Below are 16,119 nucleotides of genomic sequence, written 5' to 3' on the forward strand. Positions count from 1 at the left end.
AATGGTTGGAGTTTGATGAGGAACAGGTTATAGCCTCAAAGCATATTCCGTAATTATTTATCGATTTAAAATAGTAATTTTGAACAGTGCAGATGCCTAGCAGACACCCCCGAACTGATGATCAGGAGTACCGTCACTGACAGAAGGACAGATGGACATCACCCAGGGAGGCACTGAGAAGGACAGAGCATCACTTCTGTGGCATTCCTGCCAAAAGACAAAGATGCTAAATCTAATCATATGGAAATACCAGGTGGCGCCCTATTGCAGGACAGTCTACAGAATTAGTGTCCCGTACTCTCCAGAAAGGTCAAGGTTAGGAGGCAGAGAGGCAGGGGATGTGTTTTAGATCCCAGGAGCCTGGAGACAGATGCCACTCACTGCAATGCAAGGCCCTTTGTTGGATTCGGGGCCGCGGGAAGGGAGGGGGGCTAGCAACCTAGGATGTTACTGGTGCGATTGACAACATTTGAAAGTGGACTGCGAACCAGGTAATAGTATCGTATCAATATTAAATTCCCTGATTTGGGTTATTGTATTCTAAGTGTATAAGAAATGTTCTTACTCCTAGTATTTAGGGGCCAAAGAATTCAATTATTCTAATTTTCAAATAATAACAGGGAAAATTTAGTTAGATATTTGTAAAAATTTACACACACACATTTACATATATAAAATTTTATATATATAAGCTTTTACATATATCAAAATTTGTATGCATGTAAGTAATAGTGTGAATGTGGCAAATATTAATTGGTGAATCTGGGGGGAAAAAGAAATATGGGAGTTCCTTATAGTGTTTTGGCTACATTTCTCTAAGTTTAAAATTAAATGGAAGTTAAAATTTGAGGAAATACGGACTTATCATTGAGCACTGAGGTTGGTCAGCTTCCTTGTGGGCCTCAGGTTGGATTCGGGGAGTGGTTTTTCTCAGCCTCTGACTGGCACGTGGTCTGTTTCAGCCACACAACAGGGGCCATGATAAAAGTCTGCACAGAGAGGGGACAACACAGGCCAAAGGCTCCTGAGTCAGGCTTCCTGGGGCTGGTGGTCCTAGAACTCCCCGAACCACGTCTGCAAGGGTGATGAGAATTAGCCGAGCAACCGAGGGCCATTGGTGGCAGCACATTTTCGCAAAGGCAGGAAGATCCTGTACCCCTTTTGCCCCTAAGATCTGTCGTCTGCCCTCCCCGTGTCTATGTCTGGGAGGCTGACCTCTATGGACTGCACACTCGGACGCTCTTGCCCTCCATCTCCCAGAGGGTGGTCCAGTGGCAGACACGGGTAGGAGACGCCAGGGCAGGTGGAGGAGAGGTCCAGGTATTTACGCTCCCTGTGGCTGGGACAGTGCCTGTGGGAAGCTACCGCTCCTGTTACCTGGCCCCCTTTGTAATCCAGTGTCCTCCAGGCTTCGGGGTGCCTATTCGCTCCTCTTGCCTCTTCAGCCTGCCATCGGAATGGCTTCCTGGCTGTCACTATACGCTGGGCGCCTCACCAGCCTTTCCAGTTGCCCTTATGGACCATTTTTCTAGAACGCATTCCTCATGACATGATTTCTGGTCAGATCCATGTAAGTGTGCCCTGTGTTTTCGGCTAGGACCTTCCTAAAACACAGCACGTGGCTGGAGCAGAGAGCGCCTGGAGGAGGAGGGTGGGTGACGGGGTGTCCACGGGGTGGGGGCTAGGCCAGAAAAGGCCAGCTTGGCTTGTGCCCTGTCACTCATCGTAAAAATCCTGGCACTGCAGAAAAGACACTTAGGGGTGGAGAACTCTGCAGTTAGACGGACTGCAACTGTGTGACCTTGGAAAGTGACTTACCTGCCTGAGTTCTTTCCTCCTTTATGAAAAGAGATTAACCTCCCGGGTTAAGTGAGAAGTAGAAGGGGAGAGAGCAGGTTCGCCTGGAAGCCCAGCTCTGGGACCACCTCCCTCAGGAAGCTTCTCCGACTGGACAGTCCCAGGTCGCCTCTGCCTGTCTGAAGGTCTAGTGCGTGGACAGTTGTAACCCAGAGTCGGTTCCTCATCGTGTGTAATTATTTCAGTGTGTGTCTGTTTGCCGATCCTCCACCTAGATTTTAGACTGTTTCAAGTAAGCGGCTGTGTCTTGTACATTTCTTACTCTCCTTTAGTTGGGCACAGTGGCCGCTAAATAACACGTGTTCGCTGGTAAATGGAGAAGAGTCATTTTGAGCGTCATAGCATTTAAGGGCACATTCCTAATCCTCTTCCATTGTTGATGACCTCTTCCCCTCTATGATATTACTATAAAGCCAGAGTAAATGAAAATCCCGTCCCCCTCCCATCCTTCATATCTTCTAGCACCTATGATATGTCAATAGCCATAGACATTTTAGATGTTTCATTAACTGTCATGATTCAGAGAGGAGGATTTGGAATGCATATTCCATGCCCAAATTAAGCTATATTCATGCTCCCCCCAGGGGCCGGTGGAATGATAAAGCAAAGATGAGACTCAGAAGTGGGCACAATGTAGTCCCCTCGGTGTCTGTGTGAATTTGCTCTTTCCTTTGCTAAAGTTATTTCGATAACTTTTCCCCCCTCCATCCCCTGTGGTATTAGATCTTTCCATTTAATGATTTTTTTTCCTTCCAGAGAAATGAGAAGCTTGAAATAAGTGGCGCTAGGACCCACATTACCCTAGCACATGACAGTTGTCTTGCACTGTCTCATTAATGTCCAGGGCACCCCCGAGGTCCCTAAATATGACAATTAGCACTTCCAGAAAAATTAAAATACCAAGGAACAGAGAGGTGAACTGAGTTTCCTACTCCCTGCGAACAAAGTTATCCTTGGAACTTGTAAATGGAACTCGTCCTTAGATCACCCTGTTTTTCTTGGTTTCTTGCCCCTTCTAAATGCCTTCTCTAGAAGAAAAAAAAAATCTGTGTGTGTGTGTATATGGATATTGCCAATGGGGTGCTCGAGTTGGTTCTGTCCCTGCATGTCCTTCAGGACGCATTATGGAGAACATTGAAATTGGGACAAACATGACAAGAGAGAGTAAATTATCTCCAACAGCGTGGGGCCTCCTGGGTAGCCCCACTTCACCTGATAGGCACCTGGGTGACATGTGACCAGAGCCTAGCTGCCTCGTTAGCCAGACATGCCTCTGTCCTCGCAGGGAAGGAGTGGCAGTAGCCATGGCCGGAGTAGTCCTATTGGTGTTTGTTTCCACCTGGCGTTTCAGGAGCAACTGTCTGTCGGGGCCGCCTGCAGACCCTTCCCCAAGTGTGTCCTATCTCGCTCAGAGAAACTTCCTTGTAGGGGGCTGGGAGATTGCATTGCAGGTTGGAGATGTTCCTTTAAAAGGCCCATCCAGCCTGCAGTGCCCTGGAGCTGAGGGCCTCTGCCTCAGCTCTTCCCCCAGCAACAGGCCTGTTTCAAGGGCCAAAAGGACCCATTCTCCTCGCTCTAAAGATGTTAAAAGTCCTTGGTCGGGTGGCTGTTCAGTTCTCACCATAGCATCCCTCGTGTGGGATGAATACACAGTCTCTGAGGTGGGGAGAGTGAATGAGACTCTGCCTTCCTTACAGGGACTTCAGTTAGCATCCTTCCGGTTCCCACATGAAGCACTCAAGTGGGAGGGGCCAGGCAACACCAGGAATGACAGAGAAAGGGGAGGGAAAAGGGTAATGGAGTAGCGGCCGTTGTATTTGTCTGCCGAGGCTGCCGTAAAAGAATGCCCCAGATTGGGTGGCTTACCAGGAGTTTATTTTCTTACATTTCTGGAGGCTGGAAGTTGAAGATGAAGGTGCTGTTGTGGTTGGTTTGCGGAGAAACCCCTTCTTTCCGGCCTGTAGACAACCAGCATTTCGCCTGTGCCCGTACACGGCCTCCTCTCTGTGCGCCTGGAGAGAGACTCCCTGGCGTCTCTTCCTCTTTCCATCAGGACACTGGTCCTGGGGAGCTGGGGCCACGCCCTCAGGGCCTCGTTTAACCTGCACGGCCTCCGTCACGCCCTGCCTCCAGACAGAGCCGAACTGGGGACGGACGGACGGACGGGGCTCCGCCTGTGGATGTTGTGGGGACACAGGCGAGTCTGTAACAGTGACTGTTACGTTTAATGTACATATTTTAATGAAAAATTTAGGCTAACAGGAAATTAATTCCTCTAACAAAATGCACTTCAATAAATATAATTTGTTCTCATTTATCTGTCTTTCCTGTGGCCATCTAGCCAATCCCTATAATCTTTTTGTTAGTGGATTGTACACATAAATACAACTATACAATATGTATATTTATCTGTCTATACCTACGTATAATATAATCATATATGTAATATATGTGTGTGCACACACATGCATATGTACCTATATACATGCATGATCTGTACCTTTATACATGTATGATCTGGGAAACACTTGTCAGGCACGCCGCTCCACCAGAAAAGGATTCCGTGGTCAGGTGAGTTTCAGAAACACTGACTACTGTGTCTCCCTAGTCTGGGACATTCTTAATGTACCATAGCTTATGACAGACACTGCAGCTCAGACTGAAGAAACCTCTTCAGTTTTGTTTAAAACAATATTTCCTAAGCATAGGTAAGTGTGAAAGCTTTGTTTTGTGACCTTCCTCTGGGAAACACCGGTGCACAGACTTTAGTTCGGCCTTCGACGAAGCCAGGTGACCTAACGTTTCAAGGCAGAAATACACTCAGGGCCCTTCCTTGTTATAGTTACTTAATATAACAGGAGCCGCAAAGCCCTTCAAATGTTCCAAGAGAAAGCAGTGATGACCAAAAGGCCACACTCCTCAAAATAATAAAGGTGCTAAATGATGCCATACCTGGTACCTGGAACTGCCTTTTCTTCTCCCACGGCCACCAAGCTATTTTTTTTTTCAACGGATTCAAACCCTGCGCTGGGCCAGCAGACCCAGGGGGCTCCCTGCAGGCTACTTCATAAGAATTTGCTAGAGTCACAGAGCAGAGAGGCCCCACCGGGCACATTCATACACCGAGATTCACCACTGAAGAGGGCCGCGTGCTGCAGGGCAGCTCGGTAACAACCCTTCCGATGCTGTCGTCCTCCGTCTTTGGGGGTTGTGCCTAGTGCCGAGTACGTTGCAGACATTGCATTTTCCCAGGGCAGTGCCGTGTGTGTGTGTGCGTGGATATGAATCTTGGAGAGTAATGCCATTACTGTGGAAGGAAAGCCGATGCCTCAGGCCAGTGATCCTTTGCACACCTGTCCTGTACTCAGGCTTCGTGGTACCAAGAAATGATGGGATGGGCGAGTGTCTGCACTGTCCTTTTCTTTCCTCTTAGTAGTATGTTTTCTTGGCTTTACTGTCATCCCGAGCCTTGTTTTGGAGGGCAGGAGAATGCTGAGGTCATGTTCAGTTTTTATAGCCTCATTTAGTGGGAATGGATCCTTTGGGCCTAGTCTATGCCCATGGCCTAAATTTAAAGTTCTTTTTCTTGCAGGTGGCTTAATTTATATTTGTTGACGGCGCCATGAATGCAAATAACTGCACGGGTGACCTTTGGGAAGCCGTAGGCGCCAAACCAGTTATAGGAGTGACTTAAACTCAGAAAGGGATTTAGACATCCTTTCAGCATTTCTACAGATATGTTTTCTCCTATGGGAGGAAAGTGTTTAACCTTCCAGTAGGTATTTTGGAAACGTGTAAAGAGCTGATCTGGGGCTCAGAACCGGGGGTTCCGATGCCACACCCCAGCTGGGTGGTGTGGCAGAAGCACACCTGGGAGTTCCAGGACCATGAGAGCGGTTTGTCTGTCCGGCCATCTCATCACTTTCTTCCTGTCCTGGCAGGTCCACACCTCTCCCGAAAATGAGAACCTAATTAAGACTGAGTCCTGACCTAATGTGAAGTGATATGGGAGAGAAATAATTTTTTTTCATGATCTCAGAGCTCCTGATAGGAAATTCTGTCCAAGAATCTGTCCACAATGATGCCTTGGCTGCAGCTAATACTGGAATCAGGTAAATGAAATACCTGATCTTCTAACAGAGGGTAGCTCTCTGTGTGGTTCCAAAATACCTACCGGGTGATGAAACAGTCTCCTCCATTAAGCAAAAGGTAGTTTCAGAAATGGTAATGATGAAAGAGACCCCTTGTCTGGAAGCAACAAGGTCGAAGCTACTCAGCCCTAAAATTTTTAATCTACTCGATCAATGGAGCTAATTCCATTAATCTACATATTTAACACTAATAAAACCTATTTCAAATATAAACATCTCTAATTTTAAACTTTGGAATAAGGAGAAAATGAAAACATTAAAACGACTGAAACTTTCACATTTCTCTTGCTCACAATCTGTGAGACTCACGGCCTTTCCATCCTTCCTGCTTCCCCCGCCCACCACTGAGCCCTCCCTCACTACTCCAGGGTCAGACCTGACTCCAAGTCATCCAGACATCCCGGAATCCTCTGGAGGGACTCCAGGGCTAAAGAGGACGCTACAATGTATTTCACTGTCCCCAGTTCTCCGTTGCAGGAAGCCACCTTCCCTTTGGTCAAAAGGAACGAGTGCTTTGGCTTTCTGACAGACGGGAAGCTGGCCTCGGTGCTCTGAAGTCTACCCTGGTTACCTAACTAGCAGAGTGGCACGTAGACTTTCTCTCTGCTTCCTACCACCTGCCACCCTGGGGCTCTGATCACCTCCCATGTGTCCCCAGTGCTCTGCCTTGCCTGCAGGTGATTCAATTAGCTTAAGCATTCCAGCTGCGTTTTGCGACAGCAGGCATCGCATCTGTACCAGAACGGATGCTCTGGAAATATTTAGTGAATTGGAAAGAGCAGCTGGCCGGGGATTGGAAGGCATGCGTTCAAATCTCAGCGTCTCCTGAGAAAGTGCACCCGCCTCCTCCAGACTGCAGTCCCCTGAAACGGGGAGAACAGTCACTGCTTTGCCTGAGTCACAGAGTTTTTATGAGGAAAAAGAGATAATACACGTGAAGAGTATAAATCACCATATGCATAAGGTATTACCATGTTTAACTGATGCAAATGGAAGGAGCATTACTGCTGTTTGGAAACATCTCGCTGTGAAGCGACAGGGCATTATTTTACATGAACGTCAAAGACATTGGTGCTTTGGGGACATCTTCCTGGTGTAGTCCTCAAGCAGTCGTTTTCTCGTTCTGCTTAAAGTCCATTTCTCTTCCTGTCCCCAAAGCTCTTCTCCAAAAGTGCTTAAAGCTCCCAAGCGAAAGAAAACTTCTGTTATAAAGACAATGATCTCTCTCCTTGATACCCCTCCCCACCAGAAACATAACTGAGTTACAGAATCATGTCCATAGAAAAGTATTTATACTTATGTATACATAGTGTATTTTGCCTGATTATTTAAAATCTGATTCTTAAAAATTCCTTAGAAGTAAGTATACACCTGAAAGAAGTTGCAGAGCCGGGCAGGAGGCCTCACCTCCCAGTCACCTAGTGCCCCGCAGAGGTGACATCGGTCATAACCGCACGGAGAATTTACACTGGAGTCCTTGACCGGGCTGCAGNCATGCGTTCAAATCTCAGCGTCTCCTGAGAAAGTGCACCCGCCTCCTCCAGACTGCAGTCCCCTGAAACGGGGAGAACAGTCACTGCTTTGCCTGAGTCACAGAGTTTTTATGAGGAAAAAGAGATAATACACGTGAAGAGTATAAATCACCATATGCATAAGGTATTACCATGTTTAACTGATGCAAATGGAAGGAGCATTACTGCTGTTTGGAAACATCTCGCTGTGAAGCGACAGGGCATTATTTTACATGAACGTCAAAGACATTGGTGCTTTGGGGACATCTTCCCGGTGTAGTCCTCAAGCAGTCGTTTTCTTGTTGTTCTGCCTAAAGTCCATTTCTCTTCCTGTCCCCAAAGCTCTTCTCCAAAAGTGCTTAAAGCTCCCAAGCGAAAGAAAACGTCTGTTATAAAGACAATGATCTCTCTCCTTGATACCCCTCCCCACCAGAAACATAACTGAGTTACAGAATCATGTCCATAGAGAAGTATTTATACTTATGTATACATAGTGTATTTTGCCTGATTATTTAAAATCTGATTCTTAAAAATTACTTAGAAGTAAGTATACACCTGAAAGAAGTTGCAGAGCCGGGCAGGAGGCCTCACCTCCCAGTCACCTAGTGCCCCGCAGAGGTGACATCGGTCATAACCACACGGAGAATCTACACTGGAGTCCTTGACCGGGCTGCAGAAGGGAAGGTGGGGGCCCGAGTAGGAGGAGCGATGGGGAGTTAGAGGGGCCTGTCAGCCGGGAAGGTGAAAAGCTAGAGCCAGTGGTCTCCTCGAAGCGCCCTGGTCGAAGGGAGGAGCAGGCCTGTGTGTGTTAGAAGAGAGAAGACAGAGTTCACACCAAATGTGTAAAAAACAAAACAAAACAAGGTGTTTGCAGTTGGGTCCAGAAAAACGCGTTGCTTCAGTTTCTCGGTGGCTTCAGAGGTCTGAACTGTCGCGGTTAGATTTACACTAGAGGAGTTAACGGAGAGCGGAGCCGAGGTCAGGTCCCTGCGAGTTTGTCGGATTGAATTGATCCGCACTGAGATCTTGTAGCCATAACCAGCCTACTTTCCTACGGTGGGTGGTCCCAGTGGCGTCCGGCCAACTGTGCGAGGTGTCTGGGCAGCCTGCGCCGGGAGCTGACATCACAGGTGGAGACGGTGGTTCTGCAGAGCAGGGAGGTGTGTGGGCAGAGAGGAAGGTAGAAATGGTAGGAACATCCAGCCCCAGAGGCGCAATCCTCATCCTTTTGACAGGTGGCAAGCGGAATCCAGTTTCCCAAAAGGAACATTTTCTATTTGTCCACATCCAGGGGCCCGATGTCCTTATAAACATCAACAAGGATTCTTAAAATAGCCCAGAGCAAATTACCGCAACAGATCGGTCACCACCAAAATGCCTGAAAAGCACAAAGACTTTCCATTAATCCAGTCTGGTTAAAATAAGGTGAGCTTTGTTTTTATTTCTACTCTTTTCTTTAGTCTTGACAGAGTCATCGATTCAACTGATAAGTCATTTCAAAGTTCTGCCCTCCTTCGAATCGTTCTGCACGAGAGCCACACAAAGAGTCAGAGGGAAGTCTCATGTCTTTGACACACTTTAGGAGGTCTTTGCATCTTGACCTTGTTTATACTTTCAGGAGCCATGTGTAGGCTTGTGGACTTAGTCAATAATATAATCCAATCATCAATAAGATGCAGACTTCTTGTTTATTAATACACGATTAAAAATGTGTATGATAAAAAGATATCGACTGTAACCAAGTGTGTGGATGACAAGAACAATTATGCGGGCCCCACAAAAGTCAATAGTCTGTTTAAAAGTCACCATCCACCCTTATCTTTTTTTTTTCCTTCTCTCTCTTGAAAACATTTAAAGCCCAGCAGTGGGACTTGTTATCTTTTGTTTTATGTCTGGGTTCAGTTTTGTAAGTTGAAGTCAGCGAAGCAACATCGGCTGCACGGCCACTCTGGATTTGTACCCCGAGCAGGACTTTGTACAGGAAGAGTTCCCGCCTGCAAGGGGGCTGCGTGGACTCGGCAGTATGCGATCTCCAAACCGATACAAAGTGTCTCAAATGAAGTGTATCAGTATTTTACCTTCCTCATTTGAAGGTCAGTAGTCAGTCTGCATGAGCCCTGAGTTGTTTTTTAGCAAAGGTCTGGTAGGTTGTACTCTCCCCACCTTCTCTGATAAACACATTTCCCAGGGGCTGTGCACACTGGGTCGGGGGGAGGGGTCACTCTGTGACCAGGGAGCTCAGTGGCATGGGCGGCTCTTATGGGCACCACAGCTGTGCCGCTGGCCCTGTGACCATACAGCCACCCAGACAATGAAGTTTTCATAGGGAATGTGCTTACGCTTTCAGAAACACAGGTATAGGCCTGCATGTGTAATTTGGTTTCCAACCCATCTGAAGTCCTTAAGCAAAGAACTTTTAGATGTTTGCAGCCAAAAAAGGTGGTCACCATTGATATCAGATATCAGAAAGAGTCTACATTTCCTCAAGGTGGAAGGAGAGAGGAGAAAGTCTTTTTTCTTGTATCAATCGCACTCTGAAAACCGTTCTTGCCAAAAGATCAGGCCCTGTGCCTTCCCATTGCCCAGCCTCTGCCCCCATGAAACGTGGAGCCCAGGTCAGAGATGGATGGCAGGGCTGCATACTTCCAGATGGACCGAAATGCACCGTAGGAATAGAGCACCAGGAGTCAGGCCCTTTGTAGAGCCCCTGGAAGGGAAGCATTCCTCCTAGTGCCGGCTTTGACAGAGTGGGGAGGTAGCTATCCTTCAGCACTGTGGCTCGTCAAGGCCCTGTGTGAATGCGAACTTGGGAGAACTAGAGCTAAGACTCGAGAGTTTGGACATTCTCCATAATTACTATTAAAGTCAAAGAAATTATTTTAATCCATGCTGACATGATAGTTGGACACTCGGAGGGGGGGAAGGATGAAGGAAGCAGAATATTAAGACATTTCCTAAAGCCAACGATAAATAAGAGTTTCAACATTTATGTAATAAACAGAAAAAAGTGTGGAAGTCAATATCCCCACTTTATGTCACTTGTAATTGCTTAGCTTCTCTTTCTGTTAACACTAAAACCATCCCTGTCCATAGGAGAGAGTGAGTCATTCTCAAATGATCCTTTTGTCGCCAGAGGATTGAACTTCCTGTTTCAGTTTGATTGACAGCGCAGAGAAAGGTAAAAGCATCACGAGGCAAGGTGCCTGCTGCCTGCCAAGAGACCTTCCAAAGCAGAGACCTTCAGGGTAGTGTTAATAGCCCAGGAAGAACTCACCGTGGCCAGAATACGGCCCCCAAGTTCAGGAACCTGATTTTGACCCTGTGCCAGTATTGTGTCCACTTCTGAGTATCAGACTCTTTCTCGCACAGCTAACAAAAGACCGATGGACAAAACCAGGATTGTGCTTACCAGTGTGGGAACCCTGGCCCTGCCCTCCCCTTAGCCATGTGATTGATCTACATGGGTTTCTTTCCCTTAGTTCCACCTGTAGATCAGAGTAATAACTTGCTTTAAATGCTTTTTTTAATAAAGATTTTTATTTATTTATTTATCTTTAGAGGGGAAGGAGAGGGAGAGAAACATCAATGTATGGTTGCCTTTTCGTGCATCCCCTGCTGGGAGTTGGCCTGAAGGGAACCAGCCTGCAACCCAGGCATGTGCCCTGACTGGGAATCGAACCGAGATCCTCTGGTTCGCAGGCCCGCGCTCAATCCACTGAGCTACACCAGCCAGGGCTCTTAAATGCTTTTTTTAAGGATGACTTGAAAACATATGTAAACTGCTTGTCATACAGTAAGCACTTAAAAAATGCTGGCTACAGAAACGTGGGTTGACGATGAATGATGCTGCCGCTGTCCCCAGATCCACGTCTTGAGAATAGACGTCCACTTGCTGGACCACTAGCCCTCTCTCATTTGGAGTCTTGGATGCTTCCTCACCTGGCATGTGTCCAGGCAGCTCCTTGGTAGACACAGTGCTTCATCACTTTGTCACATTTTCAGCTCACGGCAGCTACCTTATTTGCTTGATTTCCAGATTACTAGGAGAATTTCACCACCTCGCCCCTGTCCTCAGGGGCCCTGTAGATAGACCCTGGCAAAAGATTCTTTCCAGTTCATGCTGGCAGAGAGCTACGGCACTCAGGTAGTACCAGCCTGATCGTGACACTTATTTTTGTGGTCAGTAGAGGGTACAGACCTGATAGAGAGCCTGCGTGACCTCTCTTCAAGGCTTTCCCTGCAGTAGTGTGCTTCAGATACATTTCCAGCAAATGATAAGTATCGTTTTCCTGTGCATGCATGTACATAAAAACCTGTTCAAAAATACCAAACTGAACTATACTCACAGATTCCAAATGCAGACTGGCAGGGGTCCAGAAGGAGAGAAGCTGATGTACCTCAGTTTCCTCACCAGTAAAACAGGGCTGGCCATGCCTCCCTCACAGTGTTGCGTCAGGGTGAACTGGGGGAGTACATTCAGAGCAGGGCTCACGTGTGAGTGCACACTCACAAGGTGAGGGCTCTGCACACAAGAGGGATAATGGCAATGGGGGAGACAGGACAATGGGGGAAGTGCTATGTGTTACTCCTCTGCCCCATGAAGGTAATTTATGCCCCCCCAGTTGTATAGTTCATTGTGGTTCCACTTAGTAAATTACTAACATACTCCAAAACATGTTTTTTGTCTACCCTGGAAATACTCCTTGGGGTTGATTTTCTTTTGCTAAGTCATGCTAGTTACAAGGCTCTCTTGCCATTTAGTGGCGTATTTCCATACCCTCCTCAGCAATGCAGAGAAACAAAATGATTTATGGAGAGATTTTGCAAAGCTGCAAGACCTGGAGCCTATGAGCTGGGATATGCTACTAAAACTTATTAACATTATGGCAAGTGAATTATTTTTCTTAACAAACATTTATAGGTTCACGGTAAAACCTAGAAGCAGAAAGTATGGAGAGCTCCTACAAGGCCTTCCCCCCACACACATGTACAGCCTCCCCCCTGTCAACATCCTGCCCCATTGTGGTACATCCATTACAGCTGGTGGACCTACGGTGCATTAAAACACATCGTTGTCACCTGAAGTCCACAGTTTACAGGGGGGCTCACTCTTGGTGCTGTACACTTAATGGCTTCTGTGCAGTGACATGTACCCACCATTGTAGGATCATGCAGAGTAATTTCCCTGGTCCCCCAACATCCTCTGTGCTTTACCTATTCCTTCCTGCCTCCCTCCAGTCCGGGGCAACCGCTGAGTCTTGTCCTGTCTCCATGGTTTCACCTTTTCCTGAATGTCGCAGAGTTGGAATTACACAGCCTTTTCTGATTGGTTTCTTGTACTTCACAATATACACATGTAAGGTTCATCCGTGCCTTTTCATGGCTTGAGAGCTCATTTCTTTTTAGCCTTAAATAATGTTCCATTGTCAGAGTTTATTTCACCATTCATCTACCAAATGACCAATCGGCTGCTTCCAACTTTTAGAAATTGTGAATAAAGATGCTATAAACATTTATGTGCAGGGATTAGTGTGGACATACATTTTCAATTCATGTGAGTAAATGCCAAGGAGTGCAATTGCTGGATGGTATGTAAGAGTGTGCTTAGTTTTGTAAGAAATTGCCAGACTGTCTCCAAAGTGTCAGTTTTGTATTCTCACCAGCTTGACATCCTTGCCAGTGTGGTCGGTGTTCCCAATTTTAGCCATCCTCATAGGTGTGTGGTGGTGTCCCATTGCTGTTTTAATGAGCATTTCCCTGGTGACATGCAATATTGGACATCTTTCCGTGAGCTTAGTTGTCGTCTCTGTATCTTCTTTGATGAGGTTTCTGTTCTAGTCTTTCACTAGTTTTTTTGCGGGATTGTTAGTTTTTTTTGTTATTGAATTTTAAATGTTCTTTGTATACTTGGGGTAAAAGTCCTTTATCAGATCTGTGGTTTGTCTTCTCATTCTATTGATACTGCCTTTCCCAAGGTAGAAATTTTAAATTTGAAAGAGGTCCAGCTTATCACTCATTTCTTCCATGGATTGTGACTTCGGTGTTGTGTGTGAAAAGTGATCACCGTCCGCAAGGGCACTTGGGGTCTCTGCTGTACTGTCTCCTAAGAGGTTTCAATTTTGCACCTTACGTTTATGTCTGTGATCCAGTCTGTGGCCATTTTGGGAGGAGTGTAACATCTCTACTTAGATTGTGGTTTTTTTTTTTTTTTTTTTGCATGGGAAAGTCCTGTTGTTCCAGCCCCATTGGTTGGAAAGACTCTCTCTGCTCCACTGTGTTGTTGCCTTTGCTCCTTTGTCAAATATTAGTTGGCTGTGCTTACTCGAGACGACCTGGGCTCTCTCTTCTGTCTCACTGCTCCAGTTGTCTGTTCTTCCACCAACACCACACTGCCTTGATTACTGTGGCTTTGTGGTAAGATTCGAAGTTGGGGAGTATCAGTCCCCCCATTTCTTCTTCTGCTTTGATGTTGAGTTAGCTATTTCCAGGCAGCCCGTCCACGCAAACTTCAGAACCAGTCTGTCTGTATCAACAAAACCATTTACTGGGATTTTGATTGAGATTCCCCAAATCTGTAGGTCAAGTTGGAAAGAACTGACATCTTCCCAATGCTGAGTATTCTGTTATGAACACGGGATAGTTCTGCATTTATTTAATTTTTCTGTTTTTTATTTATTAGAGTCATGTAGTTTTTCTCATATGTTTCTTATACATTATTTGTTAGATTTATACCTAAGTATGTTTTCTTTTAGGGTGCTAATGTGAATATTGGGTTAGCTAAAAAGTCGGTATGTTTTTTCCCCTAAAGTAATAGACACATTTTTCATTTTCACCAATAACTTTATTGATCCTGATATTTTGGGTGATTGGCTATCTTCTACGTGGTATAGAGCTGCTTGTTCTCAGTTAACGTCTTGACTTGATCGCTATCAACTTCAACTGGTCCACCCGACTGTGGCGCACCCTCCAGTGAGAAATCTCCAGTATGAAACTTTGCAAATCACTTTTGACACGTTCCGTCAGTCACAGTGCCTTCTCCATATACTGCACTAACCTTTCTTTTTGTATCTTAGTTGTGTTTTTATGTTTCTTGATACAATGAAGCATAATATGCTGAAAATGTTGTATATTTTTCCATCTTCAATATTAAAATGACTATACAAAAATTAACCAGTTTTGATACATTTTTAAATGTACATTGATACGACAGCTGCCACAATACAACCTAACGAAATTGTTTTGAATGAAGTTAAAGACAGCTAAGCACTACTAGAGCCTTCTTATGGAAACAAACAAACAAACAAACTTTTTGGCCAGCCCAATAGTAATATGTTTTTAATTAAAAAAACTTTTGTTCACTTTTGGAATATAGAAAAGCAATTAACATTTGTATATGATCCTTATGCCCTGCAACCTTGCTATAATTGCTTATTATTTCCAGGAGTATTGGTTGTTGTTGTTGTTGTCAATTCTTTCAGATTTTCTACATAGATGATCATATTCTCTGTGAACAAAGACAGTTTTATTTCATCCTTCCCAATCAGTATACTTTTTTTCTTGTCTTATTGCATTGTCTAGGGAATTCTGGTAACATGTTGAGAAGCAGTGGTGAGAAGGAACATCCCTGCCTTGTTCCTGATCTTAGTGGGGAAGCTATTAATTTCTCACTATTATGTATCCTGTTAGCCATAGGGTTTTTGTAGATGTTCTTAAGTTGAAGAAGTTCTCCTCTATTCCTAGTTTGCTGAGAATTTTGTTATGAATTGGTGCTAGATTTTGCCAAATGCTGTTTCTGCATCTATTGATACAATGACGTATTTTTCTTCTTTAGCTTGTTAATGTGCTGGGTTATATTAATTGATATTTTTATGCTAAACCAGCCTTGTATAATGGGGATAAATCCTCCTTAGTCATAGTGTATAAATCCTTGTATACATTGTTGAACTAGATCTGCTAATATTTTATTAGGAATTTTGCATTTGTGTTAATGAGAAATACTAGTTTATAGTTTTCTTGTAATGTTTTGACCACAATAATGGTACTGATTAATCTTTCCATTAGATAATATCAGCAACTGTTTTTACTTTAATCCACAGTAGATTGAATTATTGTTTTAAACCTGAATAGTTTAAAAAAAACAACAATTCTTATGTAGTGGAAGGAGGGAGAAATTTTTTCTGTGTTACCTAAATCACATAGGATTCAACTGAATGGCAGAGACCTGCCTTTGGTTAGGTCAAAGCAGTGCACTGGTGGTATTAGCAAACATCTGGAAACAAGACATAATAGATTATTATTTAGGCTCATGCATATTTATGTGTCATTGTGCATGTACATTCACACAGCACTGTATATTAGTTTCAAGTATTTTAGGAAAAATAGATGGCACTAACTACTGCTATTTAATTTTTTCCTCCAAACACCTCTGGTGATCAAGAAAGCTGCAAAACAGTGGCAGGAGTCCCTCCCAGTGCTAGTATCTTTGGTCACCATAATTTCTGATAAGAATCATTCCCTTTTTCTTTGCTTTGTATTCTCTTTGCTCAATGAGAACCCAGTTTCCTTTTGACTCCCGTGTGACGTTATAGTTACGGACAACT

This window comes from Sturnira hondurensis, unplaced genomic scaffold (assembly GCF_014824575.4).
Source record: "Sturnira hondurensis isolate 20B ecotype Veracruz unplaced genomic scaffold, ASM1482457v3 Scaffold0018525, whole genome shotgun sequence".
Lineage (NCBI taxonomy): Eukaryota > Metazoa > Chordata > Mammalia > Chiroptera > Phyllostomidae > Sturnira > Sturnira hondurensis.